The sequence below is a fragment of the Mycteria americana genome, chromosome 1, assembly GCF_035582795.1.
Source record: "Mycteria americana isolate JAX WOST 10 ecotype Jacksonville Zoo and Gardens chromosome 1, USCA_MyAme_1.0, whole genome shotgun sequence".
NCBI classification, from domain to species: domain Eukaryota; kingdom Metazoa; phylum Chordata; class Aves; order Ciconiiformes; family Ciconiidae; genus Mycteria; species Mycteria americana.
The window spans coordinates 200,323,657-200,345,884 of NC_134365.1; the positions used below are offsets into that span (position 1 = coordinate 200,323,657).

Sequence of the window (22,228 nt, forward strand, 5' to 3'; positions counted from 1 at the left end):
AACTAGGGAAAAAATTAATTTCTCTATTGTACTAAATTCTTTATATTGCTCAAATTTCTGTTTTTCTTAATCTAGAAACAGACGTCAAGCTAATAAGTAGTTACACAAGGAATAGTGTCTAGTAATCAGATCAATCTTCAAAAACATTAGGTAGAAGAGATTTAGTGGGTTTTTTGTTAGTTTTTGAGGAACAAATAGAATCTTTCATAACTCCAGGTATTTGATAATCTGCATAGAAAGTTAGTTGTATGTATGTGGAAAATATACAGCTCTTCGTGTGAAAAGCTGCTTTGATTTGAGCCTACTGTGTAGAATTACAAATGAAAGAATATAGGTGTTAACTGGACCTGTAGGTTTAAGTACACACAGGACTGTGTAACTTAAGTATCAGATGACCATTTTTTCAGGAAGTAATACTAATAGGTTTGAGCTGTGAGTGGTGAATGAGTTGGGCTGGTATTTTTGTTTCATCCTACTTTCCCTTTTCAGCATTCATTAATGACTGTTTTCCCTTATCTGTGGTGCTTTTTTTTTTTTTCCTGTTAGCGTTTTCTGGCACTGTGATAGTTGGTTTGGATTAAGTGGGGGGCACTTGGACCTGAAGGAATGCAAGGACCTTTAGGAGTCCGAAGACCAGGTTTCTAAGTGACTCTTCTTTCCATAGCTGGAAATTGCGGGGTTGGGGAGGGCTATTAAAAAAACCCAAACACTCTCTTTTCTAAGTTACTTTTCCCTTCATGTCTTAAGTTCTAATAGCGATGACATTTGACAACACCCAGAAAAGATCTTGCAGCTTTAGGCTGTGGGTATTTTAGCAGCTGGGGGCTCATCCTGCTAATGCCTTGTCCATGCTGTAGGACAGAATAGATAATATTACATAAAAGTGGAAGGGAAGAGGGTGTGTTCCCTGAATTCGATCTAAAATTTGCTATCTTGTTTGTAAGAGTTCTCATATGTTAGAGGAAAATGACTGGGAACAAGCACTATTTCTCTTAAAACTGCTAATGATCTTCACATATGTGGAGGCTTCTCTCTCAATAGATGATCCCTGAGTGTTATCCAGATCTGTTTTCTGCTGTATAAGTAACAATATAATAATGGCTTCAGCTGGATGGTGAAGGAAGTATGTTTGCTTTGAAGATGGGATTCTCTGCAGCATACTGATACACTTCTTTCTAATAAGCACAAGAGACCATGGAAATATAAGGATGCATAATGAAGTGAAAGCAGGATTTTGTTAAATGAGAAGCTACCAGTGAAATGCAGTTTTTGCTTATGTTAAAGTATGACGTGTTTTTTAGGAGAATAAGACTAAGCGGGTGTCCGATCTGTAGGAAAATGAGTTATGGATACTGATCCTCTTGATTGACATGGCTAATTTTACACATCTGTAGAAACAGTTCAGATTTGTCTTTTGTATTGAAGGGTAAGAACTAAGTACTCCTTTCTTCTCTCAAGATAGTTATTTTCATATCTGATCCTCTGCTTTCATTGAAGAGGAAGGGGAGTCCTTGTTCATGCAAGCTTATATTTTTTTTTTTAAGCATAAGCAGTCTTCCTTTCTTGGTGCGGGGCCAGCCTAAAGCAATAGGATTTATTCACCTGCACTGTTAACTTAATGAAGATAGTGGAGAACTACTGCTTCAGGGTAAGAATTAGGGTATGTCTTGATCACATCTTCAGAAAACAGAGATATAGGTATCTGTGGTCTTTTTTGTGGTTCCCATAATACTGACTTACTACTTCGTTAAACATGTTTCTGAAGATTATTTCCTTTTTTCTTAAGAATTAGAGAATCATTCTTGTAGCTGAAACTTGATTACTCCAAGCCTGCTCATCAATCACATAAAGGAATAAATCTCCTTCACATGAGAATTAAGGAAAAAGATCTTTTACATTTGGTTGAAGCTAGAAAAAGTCCCACTGAATTTTTCTGGGTTGACTGGCCTGTCAGAAACTAGAATTAAGCAATTCTCCAGCTGTATGAAATTAATACCTGCCTATGTATGTGTTCCTTCTGCTTTTTAACCTTCTGCATAGAGTAGAACTCATCAGAGAAATCTTTTAGAAGCTTCTAAGGCTTTTATGTGCCTCTGCCACAATGATGTATGCTTATTTTTTACTGAAAAATGTGTCAAGGTGTGTTTTCATATGTAACTCCAGTCATTTAACTGAGGTAGTGATGCTAGAGGGTCAGTTTTGCTCTGTTTCATATTTAGGAAGTGATTTGTTAGAGAAGATAAGCTGACTTGAAGCTAGGTAGTGAGTGCAATCTCCTCTCCATAGTTTCAAGACAAAACTGATTTCAAATAATTCCCAAATCCTAAAATTATCATAACCAGTGTTCTAAGCAGGCCTAAAATCACAGTTCTGAAATGTCAGAACTTAATGCTTTTTTGGAGAGCTTTGGGAATATGAGTGTTAATTAGAGCTGAGGTGATTCAGATGTCCTCTTGAAGCTTCCATCGTGCTGGGTTGCAGTGGTATGTATACTTGTTATACTCTGTTTTTTCAAGCTAGCCAGGCAAGGTAAGAGTGCACTTGTGAAGCTCTTGACAGCCCTGATGGACACCAGGGCTGTGGTAGTGGTGGGAAGACTTTTAGAGAAATTGCCTCATAAGCTTAGAATCGGTATAATCTCTTTAGTTCTTGCAAACTTGCGTCTTGTGCTCCTCTCGGGTAGTCCTTTTTCCTTCTACCCAGAAATAGGCTAATTTAGGAAGAGAATCAAAATCCATGGAAAACTTGACTATTCACTTATACTACTGTGTTCTCCATCCTACCCCACCATGATAAAAGTAGATAGTGAGTTTGAGTTGAGCAATGGTAACAAGTTCTTTGAGCATGTTTCTTGGTAGACTGGCTATATTTCATGGCATGCTTCACTTAAGTAAAATGTATGTCACAAAATAAATTCAGCTTAATCACTGAAACCGGCTCCTCAAGTTGTGGCAAAGCTTCCTGTTCAGCTATGTGTCTTGTTTCTCTGTGGGATGTGCTTGTCCTGGGAGTGCTTCAATTTTTTTCCTTCTATATCATGAACTTTTTGCTAGTGGTTTTTCCAAGTGCAGTGTTATAAACATCTTGTGACAGATTCCTTGTGTGGCAAAACTAGCTGTGAATAACATAATTTTTCTGAATTGGTAGTTTTCCAACCTTTTCACTTCCTTCCCTTCCCACCCCCTCCAGAAATCTCAAATTTGTGCATATATGGGAGCTGTCGCAGAGTTTGGACTTTGCAGTTTGCCTTTGATTTGATAGAAGAGAAGTATATTCTTGCAAAAGCAGAGTATTTCTGTCTGTTGAGACAACTCTCATGCATCCTTGCTATTTGCTCAAATAAGCAATGTAAGATATTCTGTTCATTTGATCCTGTTAGTCTTATGGGAGCAGGGTTAAATCTTAACATTTTAAACTGTCAAACTTTAAAGCAAAAGGCTATGGTGTAGTCATGTTGTGATGATGTCTTTCTATGGCAGAGTACACCACCTGCATTATCCTTTGTCAAGGAATGTATTACTAGCTTGTCATGAATAAGGTGTGTCATTGGGAGAGATCTATTTTTAATTTTGAATAGGTTCTTCTTAAAAGAACCCAAGAGAGTTCTCCAATTTGTTTATAAATAAAACATCTTCCATAAATAACTTTGTTCTTTTGGTTTGCTGCTAATTAATTAAAAAAAGGAAATGTAACAGCTTGCAGTGTTAGAGAATTCTGTGGGTAAATGTTTTGCCGTTGACCTAAGTACCACCACAGTAGGGCACATAAACTAGATGACGAATGAGTTCTTTGCAAGTAAGACTCCTGTAAGGTTGTGGCTGTACTGGTACTTAAGGAATGGCTGGGTGCATGCTGTGATGCTGAGCCACTGAGAAGTCTGAAGAAAAAAATGCGATGTATGATGATTAGTCTGTTGCCTTTTCCAGGATATATGCCGCTGTAGTACGGTGACCCACAGACAACCTGTGCTGCACAGTCTCTTATGACAGTTTGTTACTGCATCCTAATAGTGGAGAACAAAAGTGCCACTTGTAAGCTCAGTTCTAATAGCCTGTGCTCATTATGGGCAGCAACTCTTCACTTCAGGACTTGAGAGAAACTGGATCATATCCTTCTGCTATTTACTGCAGGATAATGCTGTTGAAACAATGGGGAATTCTTCAGACACAGCCCGGAATTATTTCAATATTTTTTTATAAAAATTGCTCAAACCTTGCTCTCACTTCCCAGAACAGTACTGATACTAGATACTGGTGCAGATTTTGTTCTAACCTGTGTGCTACAAACACATGACAACCTCTTAAAGGACTAACATTTTTGGTGACTGAAATTGTTAACCATTGATAGCTTCTGCTGGCTGAGATGAAGAATGCAGGGTGCTTCTAGTATGTGCAGTTATTTCACCCTATGCATTCCCGTTCCATTAGGTGTTAATTCAATGTAGGTCTCTTGCCTTTCTTGAAAACCTATTTTGGGAAGCAGTTCTGTCAAAATGGCTGTAAAGCCTGGTTTTGCCTGCCCTGTAAGCCTTATTTTCATCTTTTTGTCTTTTTATCATTAAACTTTTGATCTCCTGATGTGCTCCCAATTTATGGCAATGTCTCTGAGATTCAAACTTTGTTTTGTAATTAGGGGTTTGCAGTTCCATATGTAATAAACTGGGTTTAAACAAATACTCCCCAGTGAGTAGACTAGTATTTGGGATCACTGTGTGCACTTAGAGGCTGAGTTTTATATTCAAGTGATGATATTACAGTGGAGAAGGGGGCAAGTGCATGGAATGGCCAGCTGAGTGTCTGCCTAGTTGTATCCACAGAGCTTCTGAAATAACTAAACCAGAATTATCTTCTAGGTGCTGTGGACTTCAAGTCTTTATCAGGGAAACTGCCTTTCTTGTGATGCAGTGCTTCATAACAAGCACCTTTGCCAGTTTATCTCACCTTAAATTGAAGTTTGCAAGCTATAGCTTTCATCTAATTAATGGATTTTTTTTAATTGGAGCTGATTATGCTGTAACTTCAGTTCTTAATATGCTCTTCCATGTGGAACTAGTTGCTGATCTGGTATGAAGGGAGTACTGACACTTCTTTGAAAGGCTTTATGAAAAAATACTTTCAGTGATCCACTATGGCAATTCACGCAACAAAGCCCTCAAAAATCAAAGCTGAAAGCCTGGTTATCTAGTCCATTTTGCTAATGTGTTTGTTCGATCCATGTGTCTTTGGATCCTTAGGTGCTCCTTTCTGGTCAGGTAAAAAGAATTGTTCAGTACAAGGTGGTTTTACTTTCCCTTACTTATCTGAAACATTAAACATAAGTAACTTCTTAATCCTAGAAGGGTGACCTGGACATTAGTTCAGTCTACCTGCATGTCCCTCTTGTTTGAAATATGGCCATAGGGCCTTTACATCCCTTAGGTAAATCCTTGAGAGCAAATCTTGTCTCTGGGGCAAGAACTGTTCAGCTGTGGAGTATTCTAATTTGGGGCCTCTGCTGGCTCATGTAACAGTGACTGTAGGGTAGAAATTCATACTCATACAGACCGTCTTGGTTTAAGCACTTGCTGCTTCTTCAGGCTAATTGTACAGCCTGTATTTAGTATTCAACTCTGATCTGCTGTGGCACTCCAGAAAAGAGAAAGTAACCCCTGAGACAGCTAAAGGTTGAAATGATCATATCATAAATGGTATGATCCTGGTTTTTCAGCTCAGGATCATATCAGTAATCATAGAATTGTTTAGGTTGGAAAAGACCTTCAAGATCATCACGTCCAACCGTAAACCCAACACTGCGAAGTCCACCACTAAACCATGTCCCTAAGCACCACATCTACATGTCTTTTAAGTACTTCCAGGGATGGTGTCTCCACCACTTCCCTGGGCAGCCTGGGTGGTCCAATGCTTGACAACCCTTTCGGGGAAGAAATTTTTCCTGATATCTGTACCTCCCCTGGCGCAACTTGAGGCCATTTCCTCTTGTCCCATCGCTTGTTACCTGGGAGAAGAGACTGACCCCCACCTCTCTACAACCTCCTTTCAGGTAGTTGTAGAGAGCGATAAGGTCTCCCCTCAGCCTCCTTTTCTCCAGGCTAAACAGTCCCAGCTCCCTCAGCCACTCCTCACAAGACTTGTGCTCCAGACCCTTCACCAGCTTCGTTGCCCTTCTCTGCACACGCTCCAGCACCTCAAGGTCTCTCTTGTAGTGAGGGGCCCAAAACTGAACACAGGATTCAAGGTGCGGCCTCACCAGTGCTGAGTACAGGGGCACGATCACTTCCCTACTCCTGCTGGCCACGCTATTTTTGATACAAGCCAGGATGCTATTGGCCTTCTTGGCCACCTGGGCACACTGCTGGTTCATATTCAGCTAGCTGTCGACCAACACCCCCAGGTCCTTCTCTGCCAGGCAGCTTTCCAGCCACTCTTCCCCAAGCCTGTAGTGTTGCATGGGGTTGTTGTGACCTAAGTGCAGGACCCAACACTTGGCCTTGTTGAACCTCATGCAATTGGATTGGCAATATCCAAATTGCACCAAAAGACTGGGAAATGATGGTGAGTACGTAGTGGAAAGCTGGACACAAAATCTTTGTCCATTTTTGTGTCCAGCAAAACTGACACATCACAAGGAAGCTTTCTTCTGAGAGATGGAGGAATTTGATGTCTGTTATTAATTCAAGTTCTTGTAGCTAAAGTATAGAATTCACTGAAATAATAAGATACAGCTATTTGTAGAAAGACAAGGTATCAAATTCTGCGGTACAACTGGGGACCATTTATGTGGCTAATGGTGACCAAAGTTGTCTGGCTTCAAGAATTCTGTGTTTGCAGTGGGGAAGAAGGTCAGCAGAGCATGTGCTTTTGGATGTGGAGTTTAGTAGTCTGTAGAAGTCTGGGAAAATGTGGATGAATAAAACCAATTAATAGTTAAGGGGCTTTGTAAGATCTAGGTTGGTATGGTAATATTTATGTCTTCATTATAGAATTAATATTGCCCAACTGATCTCCAAATAACATAAGGAAAGGGGGGATGGGTTCACAAATTAACTAGCTGATTTCTTTGAAAACTTCTACTTTCTTTTCAAGTTATTAAAACTTAATTGCTCTGTCTATATTAGGTTTAGTATTATCCAGTTCTCAAGGGATTTATAGTTCTATCCACAGCTTGACAGACAAACTCTACAGTTCAGTAGACAGAGTTAATAGGTTTAGTAAATATTAATAAAATAAATCTATTGTACAACTAAATCTTTAGGGAAATGGCTCTGGTGGCTTAATTTTAAAAGAAACATTATCTTGATTATTTTATGGAGTTTTCTTATTAAAATTATTTTTAGTAATTGAAGTGGGTATCATATTTATTAGATAAACTTTAATAAAAACTTCAGATGTACACATGGGGTAAACTGATAGGGAACTTAACTGGTGTGTTTTTAAAACTCTGGAAAAAAGGTCTTTGAAAGTTAGTGTTCACCTTAGGGAACGGTGTTTATTTGACTAGAAAAGAGAAGTTTGCCTGGGGCTTTCTTACATAGCACCTTCATATTCTTTGCTTAAAAAAAAAAAATACAGGAAACCATCAGGATGAAAGCAAATCAGATGTTGTGTCCAGCTTCTCAGTTGAGTGGGTACCAGTTTCTCTGCTGGGAAAGTGTTGTGCAGTGTCAATAAGATCCCCCCCCAGTTCTCTCTAGAATTAGACAAAAGCAGTCAGATGATGAGCAGTGCAGCAGCAGAGCTCCTCTTGCTTTCTGAGCTACCTGTGGATATCAGGGAAATGTCAGTTTGCACCAACTGTATATGGGAATAGAACATTTGTTTAAGTTGTTAGGACTAGGATCAGCAACGTTAAAACTTTGCTGGTTTTGGATGCAGAGATGCTTCTGAGCTTATCTGAAATGCCATTGTAAATCACTAGTTTATAATGCATTCTAGAGTCAAGTTAAACAAGAACAGCATCTACATAAAGGCTGCCCTGTGACCTCTGTATGCATTATGCATTGTAGGCATTCCTAACAGTGGCAATTGCCAGCAAATATGTGTCACTTTTAATGTTTTTTGTTGCTTTTGAATCTGCAAGGAATAAGCAAACAAATCTGCAATAGAGGAAGGGGACAGAATGGGCTATTTGTGGGAGTCTAGCAGGGTATAGAGTATCTGGAAGAAGATGCTCTTTTCTCTGTGGCTCGTTACCTGCCATTAGCAGTTTCATTTGAATTTGTATTGTAGGTGGACAGAGTATTTTGGAGAAATCAAGTAAGGACAGTGGAGAAATCCAGTGTCCTGGTTTCGGAGGGAGAAGAGATAGCAACTAGTTGTGTAGTTTGTTTGGTGTGGTTTTTTTTTTTGTATGATGGAAGCATGTGAAGCTAAGAAATGGAAATTATTTAGGTACTTGAGGTTGCAAATAAAATAGACCTTGTGACAGATTATTTGACTTGTGGTTTGTCCAGCACCCAGGAGCCACATGAATCTTCAATAAGGAAATCTGCAAATGGGAGGCATTATTTTGGCAAAAAAACCCGTTAGAAAGTATGTTTGCCATGAATGAGTCATTCCTGTTTATCAATAAACTAGGGGAGTGCTGTGCTTAAGGAAATAAGTTGTTGCTGTAGCTGTTGTACAGAAGTGTAGTAGAATTACTCATCTCCCAAGAGCAATATAGATCTTCAGTATAACTTTTTGTGGTGGCCACCTACAGGAAATTCTCAACCTAAATATTATTCAAAATGCATCTTGAAGTGAATGGTAGTCATGTAGGACCAAGCATGCATCTAGCACATCTCTTACCCCTGTAAGAGATGAAGCACTCCTACTCATACTGCCTTAATCTCTGCACTGGCAACTTAGATCACTGGACCCACAAGGTAACTAACTGCTGCGTATTGCCTACTCAGTGAACATAAAGTCCTGGACTGCCTCTACTTTTCAATCATAGCAGCATCTATCAAAAAATGGCCTGGTTCCTTATTGGGATTTTTGGCTGTTAATATACATACTGTTATGATTGCTGTCATCAGACAAATTTAAATTGAGTGAGGCTTGTTACATACATGTACTTAACGGAAGCCTGGTGTTAATATGGACTAAAGTAGACTGCATATTTTAAGAACTAAATAGGCTAAATAATGTGGGCTAAAATGGGGGGGAATAATCTTTTTATGTATTCCAGTAAGACAACGAGTAGAAATATATTCTGCTGGAAGAATTGCCAGTGTGGTTTTAAGACCATGTCTACTGCCTCATAAATGCAGTTTCAGTAGTCCTGAGTTTGGGTTCACATGTACAAATGGCTGGTTACAATATTCTTTTCCATTAAGCATTTTTGGAACACACGATACTTCATGAGCAAAGGTTAACTAGGGCCTGAAGGAAGCTCGGAGCAGGAAAGTACAGATGTATTTGTAGCAATGAGGACCAGTGGTGAACCTCAGTATTATTACTGCTGCATATTATTTAAAGGTAGACTGTTGGTCAGCTCTGCCAGTGTCTTCCAGAATATGGTGTTCTGCCCTAATTTCAACGTCCAAAGTCATTGTGCCTAAATCCCTAATTCCCATGTGATAGCATTTCAGTTCATGTAGTCAGAAAAGTATCCTGTATGATATAAAAATGAATATTTTGCGCTTAGAGTTATGAATTTACTTATAAGTTACCTTAACTGTGTGTTACTCTATGCTGGAATTAGTTCTCTGAAAATCTTTATGGTGCTGCCTTTTGAAATTGTGCATTTGTATAGAATTTTTAAAAAGGTGAACATAATCATCTTGTTAGATAGTAGAATAAGCTTTGGGAGGTATGCAGTACCTGGAGCCTTGGGAGGCTGGGATAAATGAGGGCTCGGCATCCCTGTGAGTTACAGGGGGTCTTGCATACAGTCTGAAAAATTGCTGTGATAAACTTCATTATTTTGGGTATTTCTGATTCTTGTCAGGTAAAGCATTTACTGACTTCAGCTGGGAGGAGGCTTTTTGTAGATTTTGTTTTATATCTAAAGTATTAAATTGCTGAAACTGGTTGTTACATGATGTTAAGATTATATAATTTTAACACTGTTTCAGTGAGTCATTGTCTGTTTGGGAGCTCTCCATAGATTCTCATCAGTATTGGTACTTCAAGATTATTAAAATAGTTGTCTAAAGTGATTTGAAACTTAACACTAGGGTCTGGCATCAGGACAGCTCTTACAAAACACTCCTTGGATGAACTGTTCAGTCACTGAAACAAGCAAATGTCTCTCGCCTCCGTCCCCCTCTAACACACTACCTGGGATTGTTGCCTCTTGTGTAGCTATGAAAATATAAAGACACTAAATTTTCAACACATGTAATCTTTCAAATTTGCAGTTCGTCTGAAATATGAGTGCTGACTGTGTACCATGGCTGGCTAAGAAACTGCCCAACCATTGTAGAATATGATGGCAAGGGCAAATGTCATTCTAATGTCCTCTTAATGTCATCTTACGTAGTATTAAATAGGACTGTGTTTAGCAAAGGCCTTTTTTTCTGTTCCTGTGCAGCTTGGAGGTGCTTAGAATACTGAAGACTTTATTTTTTTTAAAACAATCTTAGTTAACAAAATAACTAGGAACGCTGACTAGGGAACAGCTGAGTGGAGGCACTCACTTTCTTTGATCTGCACAAAGGCCAGAGGCCAAGCTGTCCTTGTTCCTGCTTGTATCCTTTTCCACACCTATGTAAGGATGTTGCAAGGCCAGACCATCCACAGGCAGTGCCTCTCCGAAGCTGCTGTCAGGAGACCTGTGCTTGTTCATGCACGTTGCCCTTCCCCAAGGGTATAGCCTGTGCCAAGTAGCTAGTGCTGTTTGAGGGAGTCGGGTAATGTAAAATAATCTCAGGCTACTGACTGATATTCAGGAAAATCTTGGTGCCCTGTATAATCATCTTTTTATAAACCCTAAATTTTTTATGTTTTTCTTGTTTTTAAAACCCTCTAGACAAGAATTCAGGCCCTTTAGGAGCCTCTGGCCATGCACTCTTATCATTAAACCTAGTATCTTCTGAGCAGTTAAAGCTGTGGTGTAGTAGCAAGCATTTTTTTAAAAAATATGCACAAAAGTTAATTGAATTTGACTTAAAACTGAAGTAAAAATCAGTAGAAACAGTGACAATTTTATGGCAACTTCTGGACTAGCTGTGGTGAGCTAGTCCCACTTCTCCTAAGACAGTGGACTTCAGGAGGTGGGCGGTGGCTGTACTCTGCTGCTGGTTCTTCATGTGCCATATGGCGAGGGGATGGGCTGGAGAACTGGCTCCCTTGTCCCCAGTTTCGAGAGTGGAGCTGGGGGTAAAAGAGGGGATTCAGATCTGTGCCACATCCTGTTTGCTGTTGCTCACATATGTGCTGCCAGTTGAAGTAACATCAGTTGCTCCAAGAAAGCTTGCTTGTATTTACTTTTTCAGAGTTATCTATTTTTGTCCCTTTCTTGCTCATTAATCTGCTGTGCTTCAGTTGCAAGACAAAAGGTTTGCGTTTCTTTTGGTACTTTGAAGATAAGTAATAGCATCGAGCATGAATTGATCTTGGTAGAACTCTATTAGAAAATCCACTGTTCAGACTTTCTCTGACTAAAGGTGTTAAAGCTGGAAAATCTTAAGGTATTTACCTGACATTATTGCTGTGGTACTAGTTTTGTAATCAAATTGTGACAGAATAGTTGGCATCTTGACCAAATCTCACTTGAGCAAAACTAGTAAGTTGATTCAACAGACTGGCTTGCATAAAACCAGTTGGATAATTTTGCCATGCTTTTTTCATTTCATGATCTAATGCTTTGCAGATAGTTCAACTATGGATCCTGTATCAGCTGAACAAGTACATAGCTATCTGGATTTCTGGTATTTGAGGGTGACACTAACTTCTTCAGTTTTTGTAATTTTTTTTACATGCTCTGCCTATGTCAGTGGTTTGGATAGCTCTCCTGTCACTTTCCTTAAATTATTGAATGGGAGTTATTTGATCCTATAGATGTATCAAGTGTTCAGGTAGTGAAGATCTCTGCTGATGTAGCAGGAATGTTTCCTAGCATCTTGCTTGTTTAACCCAATAGTGTTTCTCTTCTTCCCTAGTGTATGCCTCTATTTTAGCACTGTAATTGATGTGTTTCCAAAACTATAATCAGAGGTAAACTATTGTAGTCCCACTACTGTCCTCTTCTTGAAAGCTAAGCTATGGAGCTCTTACTTTTAGTTTTGGGGCATGAGGGAAAAATCTAGTTTCCCACATCTTTGCTGTTCCAGCTTTCCCATCTCCGCTTCTTCTAGTAGCCTTCTGTCTGTGTTTTCCAGGTGCAGGAGTGTTCAGACTCTTGTCCTTCAGGGCATGCGTAGCGTTTTCTTTGCTCAGGATGTTCCTCAGCCTTCACCTGCCCTTGTGGCAACTCTTAAGCAATTTGGGCACTGTTTAGTCTGAAACGCAAGCATTGTCAGACTTGAGGGTCATCTTTCCAGTTGCTTGCTGAAGGGGCTAGTTTGGGCAGGAGAGCGCTGCCTTGCTGTCTGCTTGCTGGGCTCAGTTTTATTAGAAGTCCTGAGAGGTCACAAATGGACTGAGGCCAGGAACGAAGTGGCCAGAATAGCCTGTTGCACCCTGCCTACTCTCTTGGGCAGCTGCTGAAGGGCAGGAAGGCTGAACTAATTCTTTAATGAGTCAAAGTGATGGTCTGGGACTGTAAACTATCTCAGAAGTCCTTACAGCAATCCCAGTTGGATGGGAACAGTCAAAAAGTGTGCATGTTCCCCATTTCCAAGAGGCTGTTGGGAAAGAGGTAAGGTCATGGGAGTACAGCTTGTATCGGATCCTTCTGAAAACACCTTTGTGTGTTGCTTTATTGCCTAGTCAGCCATGGGTAAAAAGGAAAAATATATAGTCCAAGGAGTGTAATTTCTGATGCTTGTCATGCTTTAAAAGTAGAAGTAAAATCTCAAAGGGTATTTTGAGAACTGTAAGTTCTCTCATATTTCTGTTCAATACCTGTATTGTGTCTAAATCAAAACCAGGGCTTTAAGAAAACAACTTGGGTTAAAAGCAATCTGCTTCTTAAAAGCCAGTTTTATTACAGAGCTTGCCTGTGCTAATCAGCTGCTCTGGAACTTTCTCGGCTTCACTTGGAAAACAGATTTGATAATACACAAGCACTTGAAAGGAAGACTAATATGACAGGTTGGCTTGTTGCATGTGTGGGACTGTCTTGAGTAGCTTTGAGTTTATAGTTGGCTGTTTGGCTTAATGCTCAAAGCAGTTTCCTTTTACTTAAGTACTAGAATAACTTTGGCTATGAACTCCTGACAGCGGTATGGCCTCTGTTACTTACACTAGCATGCAACTGAGTTATTAACTACACAGATGCTAATGGTGATATTTTTTTTAGGGGGGATTTTGGAGAGGAAACTGAGAGTGGAAGACTAAATAATTGAAGCTCTGGCTTTCCCTAGCCCTTCTTTAATTTTATTAGTTTGTAGAGAGGAAAATTCTGTCCTTCCAACTTTATTTTTATGTCTTACAGATTGACATTACCTATATATGAAAAGGTAAAACCAAAACTTTTTCTTTTCCACGCTACAGATGTAATATGACTTGAAAATAATAAATGATTTTTTCATAGTGAGCACTATTTTTGGAATGTGCTTGTGTCTGTACTGGCAAGATACTGCAGCATGAGAAAATCATGTTGAGGCAATCCTGTCTTGTACAAACCAACCTACTCAATACTATGTGTTTCCTGCATATAGCATTCTTTTGGAGAAAAGATGGGTTCTGTCATCCAGTCTATATTTCATTATGGCTAGTGTTCAGTCTTTTATACCCTAATAAACATGGGTTCCTTACTTGCTAGCAATGATAAAACTCCTTCAGTATGGTCTTGGCTACATTGTTGGCTTCTCTTTCTGTCTCCCTTTCAGGAAAAGTTGTTCTAATCTCATTGAATCAGGATGGTTATATTTCATATACATCAACCCAGGGTATTATAATAGTGATAATATACATGCACATTACTTTATATGGTTTTTATATACACACACATATGAAAAAGTTGACATCTCTAGATGAGATCTGGGCCTTTAAAGCACCCTACATGCATATAATAAGAAAATACCACTATTTTTTTCTGGGAGTAAATTATAGGCTGACTTGTAGGTCCCCACACCAGTGTAATGTTCTTGGCTGAATTCTCCTTAGTAGTTTGTGGGCATCTGAGTGTACTAACAACTTAAAACACAGAAGCATGTGGTTAAGACACTGTAACACAGAATCCTATATGTTCATGATCTGAAGCAGAAGGTTGTGGTATCTTCTTGATCTGAAGATTTACCCAGTGAGCTGAAAGGTTGGCTTTTATCTTTGGGAAATTACTTAGCAGAAACATCATTTCCTTGGAGTTCTAAACAAGAGCTAGTTTCTGCTCCGGAATAGCTGGACTGTTATATTAGAAAGAGAAAAAGCAATTGGGACTTGTTTGACTAAAGTAGAAGGAAATAAAACAAAAAGCCTATTCTGTTGAATGAATTTAATAAAGCTAAAATATCAAAATATAAAGACACTGAGGCATTCTAGCTTGTTAGCAAAACTAACAGACTGCTTCCTCTTGTCAGAGTACAGTTGCTTTTAATAATTACACACATGTGTTAGTGTCCAGAACAAGGGTTTCTTTCTTGCCCTTTCTGTAGTATGAGATATAAACTGTCTTACGTGTACCATAAACTTTTCTGTGGTCAAACATCTAATATGTAGTGAAAGCAATAGAGAGATTGTCATACGTAGAGCATTTCTGGAGTAAATGAAAATCATCTAAGCCTAATCCAGCTCTTAATGTGAAGAGAACAGGGTTTTAGCTATACTATTTAAAATCCGTAGTCTTCCCAGGGTACACATGTGTTTCTTGCTAAAGTTAGAAATGCTAAAAAATAATGTCAAACTGAACAAATGTGCTATTGTCTTTCATAGCATTTGAAGAACATTTGATGATGAATTGTCCCTTTGACTGTAGTTGTTTCTACGTTTGTTATGCTGCAAGCTTTGCCCTCCGAGAACTCAAAGAAGGGTTGCAAAAGGCTCATGGCTTTCAAGATGGTGTCTTTGGCAGTCATGTTGCACTGGGTGATCATTTAGGATGTCAATTCTTTGGGCTGAAATGCTGACACTTTTGTCATTTTTCTTGATTTTTAAGAAATAAATTTAGTATTTCAATGAGAGTTTACAGTGAAGATTGGCTTTGAAGATGCCACTCCCATAATCAGTGTGTCTCTTCAATCTGAGGAAAAAGTACTGTTGCAGGAAATTGGAGGTTTTATTTCAAATGATTACAATGCTAGGACCAAGACTTCTGGCAGCACATACTGCCATGATACTTAATCTGCAAGATGGGAGATGACTGGTTAGTAAAGTCTTGAACAAATCAGTTTTACCTCTGAATTTGGAAAAAGCCTTTCTTCCCTCCCGTGTCTCCTCTCCCCTGGGTGCCCAGCTCATGGGTTGCAGTGGGACTTCATACATATTCCTTAATAAAGACACCACTTTCCTTCACTGAGAGCCCGAAGTTTAGCATGCAGCCATCTGGCATTCTGCATCGTTTGACTTGAACATTTAACCATGTACTTTTCAAGTGGTCAGCTCTTTGGTGCTATTCTTTACTGTGATCTTGAACTATCTGCAATGCTTTATATAGGATATGTATTTGAGATGGTATATCTGACTGACATATTTGGAGATGATTTTTTCGTGATCAAACAAAGCTCGTAAAAGAGCTGTTTCACTTTTAAACTACCTTGGAACATGCTTGGAGATAAATGTACTGCTGACAGGACAGAGGTTCCTTCGGGGTATATTTTCTTCCCTATTTACAAAGTTCCTTGGCTCCTGCATAATCAGTTCGTTACAGAACTGAAAACATCCTTGAATAATTATCTACAGCTCTTGATGGTCCAATTCATCTGGACTTTCAGCTGCCACTGGAGACATAAAAGTACTGATATGATCTGTTTATCTAATTTTTGAAGGCTAGATTTAGTCTGTATGTGTGATAACCTGAGACTTGCTATGCAGATTAAGAACTCTTTGTATATAGACGTTTTAGATTACTTGGTTTACTGTGAAGGAATTTCAGGTTGGAATTGGATTCAAAGCTATGAAAATGATATGAGTGAGGCCATCTAATATCTCTGGGTCCTCCATATGATGTTTTTCTTGGCATGGTAGGAGACCATATTCATCAAGCAGAATCATGGTGCTTTTAAATAAGCAAGTACTGCTGTGTAGAATCAGTGACAGTCATTTGATTGACGCGTTTTAGGAATGGGATTTTGTTGTCTTGCCTTACATTTTTAGTGATATTTGCACTTGCTTTATAACAATACTTGCCTAATATTTTATATGTTGCAGTTCTCTAAATATGGTGGTGAGCTTACTCTCATAAATGGGTTTGGATGAACAGATGGCACATTGCTGGGGTCGTTTGTGTGTAATGGTTATCTGAGCTTATTAAATACTTTTGTAAGAGAAATGCAGATGTTGCTTGATCAACTTCTACAGACTCTTGTGGGAAGGCAGATGATGACTATAACAACATCTTTTGGAAAAATTATCCACTCATATCACTCAGTTAAATTGAGGCTTCCAGGGGCTTTGTGAGGAATCTTGTTGGGAATGATTTTGAAACTGCAGGTTTTCTCTATGGTACCTGCAGAAATGGTTTAGAATAGTCTATTTCCCGGCTATTGTACATACATGCTCCTGTTCTCACCAGGCTCTGAGAATATTAAGCTATTTTGGCACTCCTGTCAGAGGAATCTGGGATCAAATGTCTTATAACTACTTCAGGCTGAATTTTTGTCAAAAACATGCTTGTTATACATAGAGAGGAAATATGGGACACTTCGTTATACCTCTCAATCTTTGGAGAATTGCTTCAAAGGGGTGAAGTCAAGTAATTGATTGGGACTTAGAAGATCAAGTTAGTGTTTATCAGTGTGAAGTGTCATTGGAGAGCTCACATAGTGTGTGCTCTTAGTATCTCTTCAAATCAGTATGTGACACAGGGTGAGCACTGCAGTAATACTGAGCAACAGCTATTGATAAGCCTGAATTTTTTTCTTTAAGTTTTGATCTCACTGAAAAGAGTAAATTGAAGGTAGTCAGCTGGGATCTGATCTTCTCCCATGATCCATTTGCTGAGTGGTTTTGTATGTGCAGGTTGAATTTGAAGTGAATCATCTATTTTGAAGTATTCAAGGCTTCCTAAACTGGAAGGTGCTTGTAGTATTTCTTTTGAAATGTGAAGTAGTGAAGTATTCACAGTTGGACTCTTCAGCTTTCAGAGGTTCTCTTGGCTTTGGAAATGGAGAGTGTCCTTATAGTCTGTTCTTCCTGTAAAGCTAAGGAATGGATGAAGTCTTAAAATTGGGGTTTAGAAATGTGTAATTTTCAGAGGCATCTCTGCGTAGTGCTGTTTTCAGTGAGTTAATAAACAAAACAACCTCACTGCTCATATTTCTACTTTTGGCATTACAAGAACCTTACAGGTGATGGGTTTTCATATGGAGCTTCATAGTTTGTCTCTTTGCATGTTATTGAGATATCTTGGTACATAAGTTTCTTTTCTAGGAGTCATCTTAGTCTAATTTCTCCTCCTGGCTCTTCTGCCATAATCCCGTAGCTCATAGGTCCCAATATTACTGCTGTTCCTTCAGATGCGTTCATCTGGCGAGACACTTCCAAGTCCCTCATGACTCTCAGAACTTGTATGAGCACCTGATCACACATTCCTGCTTTTCTAGTCCTTTATCCTTGCCTCTTCTAGAAGAAGCTATAGAAAAAAAGGAAAGATGCAAGATCATATTATTGCACAGGAGTGCTCAACCACATGAACACAAGATGGGGAGCAGAAAAGGAGTAGGTGGGTCACAAGCTGAATGCAAGTTAGGTGTTATGCAGTGGTGAAAAAGGTAAAAGGCAAGGAAGTATGGCACAGGAATATAGCCTACTCCATTCAACACATACTGCCTCATCTGTTGCACTGTGTAGCTAGGTGGTCAGACAGATGTCCATACTGCTGTCAAGTTTGATTTTTTTTTTTTGGCTTTGTGACACAGCTTTAAGGGTAGAAGAAAGCTAAGGTAGTTTTGTGGATGCTCTCAAGAGCATCCTCGTTGTTGAGAAAGTATGCAAATGCTTGTCTGAAAATTTTTGTGAGTAGAACATGGAGGTCCATGTTACTGCAGAGCTGATTGTATTAGGCCATGCATATCCCCATATTAATAACTAAATATTTCCAATTCTGCTGATGTTTTGAGTTTCCATTTAATTGGCTGTAAACCATGCCTTTTGGATCAGTATTATGTAAGCAGGTGACACAGTACACCTAGCAAACACTACTATGTTTGCATTCATATTTGTATTCACAATCTAACTCTAAAAGTACACAGAAGCAGTTAAAGAATTGTCTGTTTGAAGATTGAGCAGTTGTAGGAAGTCACAAAAGAGGGTGACCAGAGGAACCTGACCAACAAATCCTGCAGTTGGCCTCTTTCTGTGCAGAAGTCGTCTTTACTAGGCTTTGTCGCAATGTACTTTGCACCTTTGCTTATAACTAGGTCTTTGGAAGTTGCCTGTCTGCTTTCAGAAATTGAAGTCGTTTGTCCTAGTCAAGTTTGGTGCAAAACTTGGAAGATTGGCAGAAGTGAGTATCTGTTCTGGAAATAAAGTGCTATTTCTTCCTTGGTTTCAGGAGAGGTTTCAAGATTAGCACTTGCACATGTGCTATTTATTGTGGAAAGCACTTCCAGTGTCTTTTCTGCCCAACAAGTGTTGCTCTAAATACTTGTATCATGTTTCACCAGCTTTGGTTTAAACGTTAGTTTGTCTTGCCTTTATGTTCATTATCCCTGTTCTCCTGTAAATTTGCTTCTGCCAGATGTCCTTACAGATCCCTCAGGTACAGCAACTAGACAGTTTGAAGTGAAAGACTTCACTGAACATGTGGTGAAGCTTCTAAGTTGCAATTAAGATACAGTGCAAAATTTTCCATGAAGTAGGGTTGGCAAGTGTTCTCTTGAATGGGGTTATGCAGTGAAGTCCTTGCTTTTCTTAAGTCCGCCTTGGAGGATTTTTCATTTAACACTGAGGGGACAGGGGGTATGGCGGGTGTTTTGACTTGAAACCACTTTTTTTTCAGCTGTCCTGGTTTTCTCTGGGATAGAGTTAAATTTTCTTCCTAGTAGCTAATACAGTGCTGTGTTTTGGATTTAGGATGAGAATAATGTGATAACATGCTGTTTTAGTTGTTGCTAAGGAGTGCTTACACTGGTCAAGGACTTTTCAGCTTCCCATGCTCTGCCAGGCACACAAGAAGCTGGGAGGGGGCACAGCCAAACTGGCCAAAGGGCTATTCCATACCATATGGCGTCATGCTCAGTACATAAACTGGGGGGAGTTGGCTGGGGTCAGTGATCGCTGCTCACCCCGTCCACGTGGGAGGGGGGAGGGTGAGTGAGCAGTTGTGTGGTGCTTAGTTGCTGACTGGGGCTAACCCAACGACATCAGCATAGTAAAAGAATTGTTACATATGATTATTCACATTATCCATGTGTAGGAAGGAAACAGAAGTCATAAAAAGTAAATTCTTAGGTTGGTAAAATAGGTTGAGCTGGCACTTCACTGTACTGCAGAACAATGAGTTAGCTTGTATAATTTATATCATCTCACAGATTTAGTGGTTTGGAAATGAATTACAGTATGATGGAAGAAGTTAACCTGGAAAAAATCTTTAAACTGCTGTAGCTAGCAGTACTTTCTAGATTTATGAGAAATATAACAACAAGTAGTATATACAGTTGACTTAGCTTACAGTTAAACTAATGAAAGTGTTAGTTTAACATCTCTTACTGCAGGAACTTGTTCTGTGAGGATCACTTTAGCTCCTCTGAGATGGAGGAAAGGCCACGCAAGAAGGGTGCATAAAATGTAGATGCCCGAGAAGGCCAGAACGTAAGGCTGATTTAGGCTTAATGTGTGTGTGTCTTGGAGGTCACAGATCCAGGCGTGAGTAGTTTTCTTCAGCTGAAGAGGCCTTCTCGTCTCTGATGCTACTTGCAATTTAGTTTTCTTCCTGAGTTCTTTTGCCTTGTGGGCCACATATCACTGTATGCTTAGAATGAAACGTGAGTGTAGTTGCTGCGCAAATGAGGCTTCATTTCTTTCTCCTGCTATCATCTCAGTGACTTTGTGAGCCTTTCCAGGGAAAAGCAGGGGAGGAAGGGGATGAGATTTGGAGCTGATCATCTTATAGTAATTGTTCAGTTCTTCTCTGGGTATCAGCTTGTTTGTAAGATAAATTTAGGGAATGGCTGTTATCCCACTGAAGTCTTTTGCACCCAAAGTTTTGGCAAGTACTACTGATGGTTTTTCTTGGCACGTATCTGATACTGTCATTTTGTATTGGGTATCAGATTGCCTCATTGTCCTGGTTTCGGCTGGGGTAGAGTTAATTTTCTCCCTAGTAGCTGGTATAGTGCTGTGTTTTGGATTTAGGATGAGAATAATGTGGTAACACACTGATGTTTTAGTTGTTGCTAAGGAGTGCTTACACTAGTCAAGGACTTTTCAGCTTCCCATGCTCTGCCAGGCACACAAGAAGCTGGGAGGGGGCACAGCCAAACTGGCCAAAGGGCTATTCCATACCATATGGCGTCATGCTCAGTATAGAAACTGGGGGGAGTTGGCCGGGAGGCAGCGATCGCTGCTCGGGGACGGGCTGGGCATCAGTCAGCGGGTGGTGAGCAATTGCTTTGTGCATTGCTTGTTTTGTACATTCTATTATTATTATTATTTTCTCTTCCTCTGCTGTCCTATTAAACTGTCTTTATCTCAACCCATGGGTTTGTTTTTTCCCCCAACTCTCTCCCCCATCCCATGGGGGGTGGGGAGGGTGAGTGAGCAGCTGTGTAGTGCCTAGTTGCCGACTGGGGTTAAACCATGACACTCACACTAACACTTCTTGCTGTAGCATGCAAACTTCCCAAGCTTTCATGGGAGGGAATGGGCTGTATGGTGTTTTGCTGGGGTTTTTTTTGTTTTTTTTTTGGTTTTTTTTTGTTTTTTTTTGTTTTTTTTAACAACAAAAAAAAACCAAAAAAACCCCACAAACCCAACAACAACAAACCAACAAAAAACCCCACCCAAAGATGCACACAAAAAAGAAAACCCTTAAGGTCTTGTTATATAGCCTGTGTAGTAATGTTTCTAATGTTTTCTTATTACAGTATGAGTCAGCTCTTGTTTTCAGTGAAGTCAGCAGAGCTCTGATTGACTTAAACTCTGATTGCACTGACTTCCAAATTCACTCTTAAGCATCATGTGAAAATTATTAGTATTTGCTTTGTTAAACTACAAAATAATAGCCTGGGAAATGCCAGAATTTGTTTATGACAGTTTTGTTATTTAAATACAAAGCTGGGCATAGCAGGGTGTTTTTCTGAGGCTTTAGAAAGTGAGAATGTACAAACATGTTATTAAAAGGTTTGTTAAAGATCCTGAGAGTACAGTCCAGAGAAAAGACCACACAAACTCAGCTTCAGGGTGTTTTTCATTTTCTGCCTGTCAACAAATTATTGTCTGCTATGGAGATTTATAATAGTGTACTAATAATGTTACTCCATGTTCTAGATAGAAATTATGCACACACAGAACAATACAATCTGAAGTTTGTTTTAAGACAGTAATGCAAGTAAATGCTCTACTCAAGGTTTGTAATTGGGGTTGTGACTTGTTAAAATGGAAATGGGAAAACAAACAGGAAAAGCGGGTGGGGTAGGTTTGTGATGAAATATACCATCATGTCTTGAATTTAACTCGAGCATAGACACCATAACAGCATTAACCCTTAAATGCATTTGTGTGAGTCAGAATTGTTGATATTTTAGAATCAACTCCTCCAACCATGTCAAATGAGTAGAAGAAAAATCAAAACATAATTTCCTTGGCTTCCTCAGTTTGAGCTCTGCAATTGACTCTTTGCAATTTAACCGATCGTTTTTTTTAATGTTTGTGCTTTGATTTACTTGGTGGTCTTGTATGAATGGGTTCTTAAGCCCTTGTGAAGCTCTAATTAAACTAATAATGTTGCTCTGACTCAACAGACAGCGTAAGCATGTGCATATGTCCTCTACTGGCTAATGAAGTGTCTGTGTTTATTTGAATTGCCCACTGAATCAGGGCTA

The 22,228-nt window shown here is 39.3% G+C and overlaps 1 protein-coding gene across 2 annotated transcripts in view; it reads left to right on the plus strand.

Annotated features, from left to right (window-relative positions):
- ATP8A2 (ATPase phospholipid transporting 8A2) overlaps positions 1-22,228 on the plus strand; it is a 309,679-nt gene that overhangs the window by 73,285 nt on the left and 214,166 nt on the right. The window lies entirely within an intron of this gene.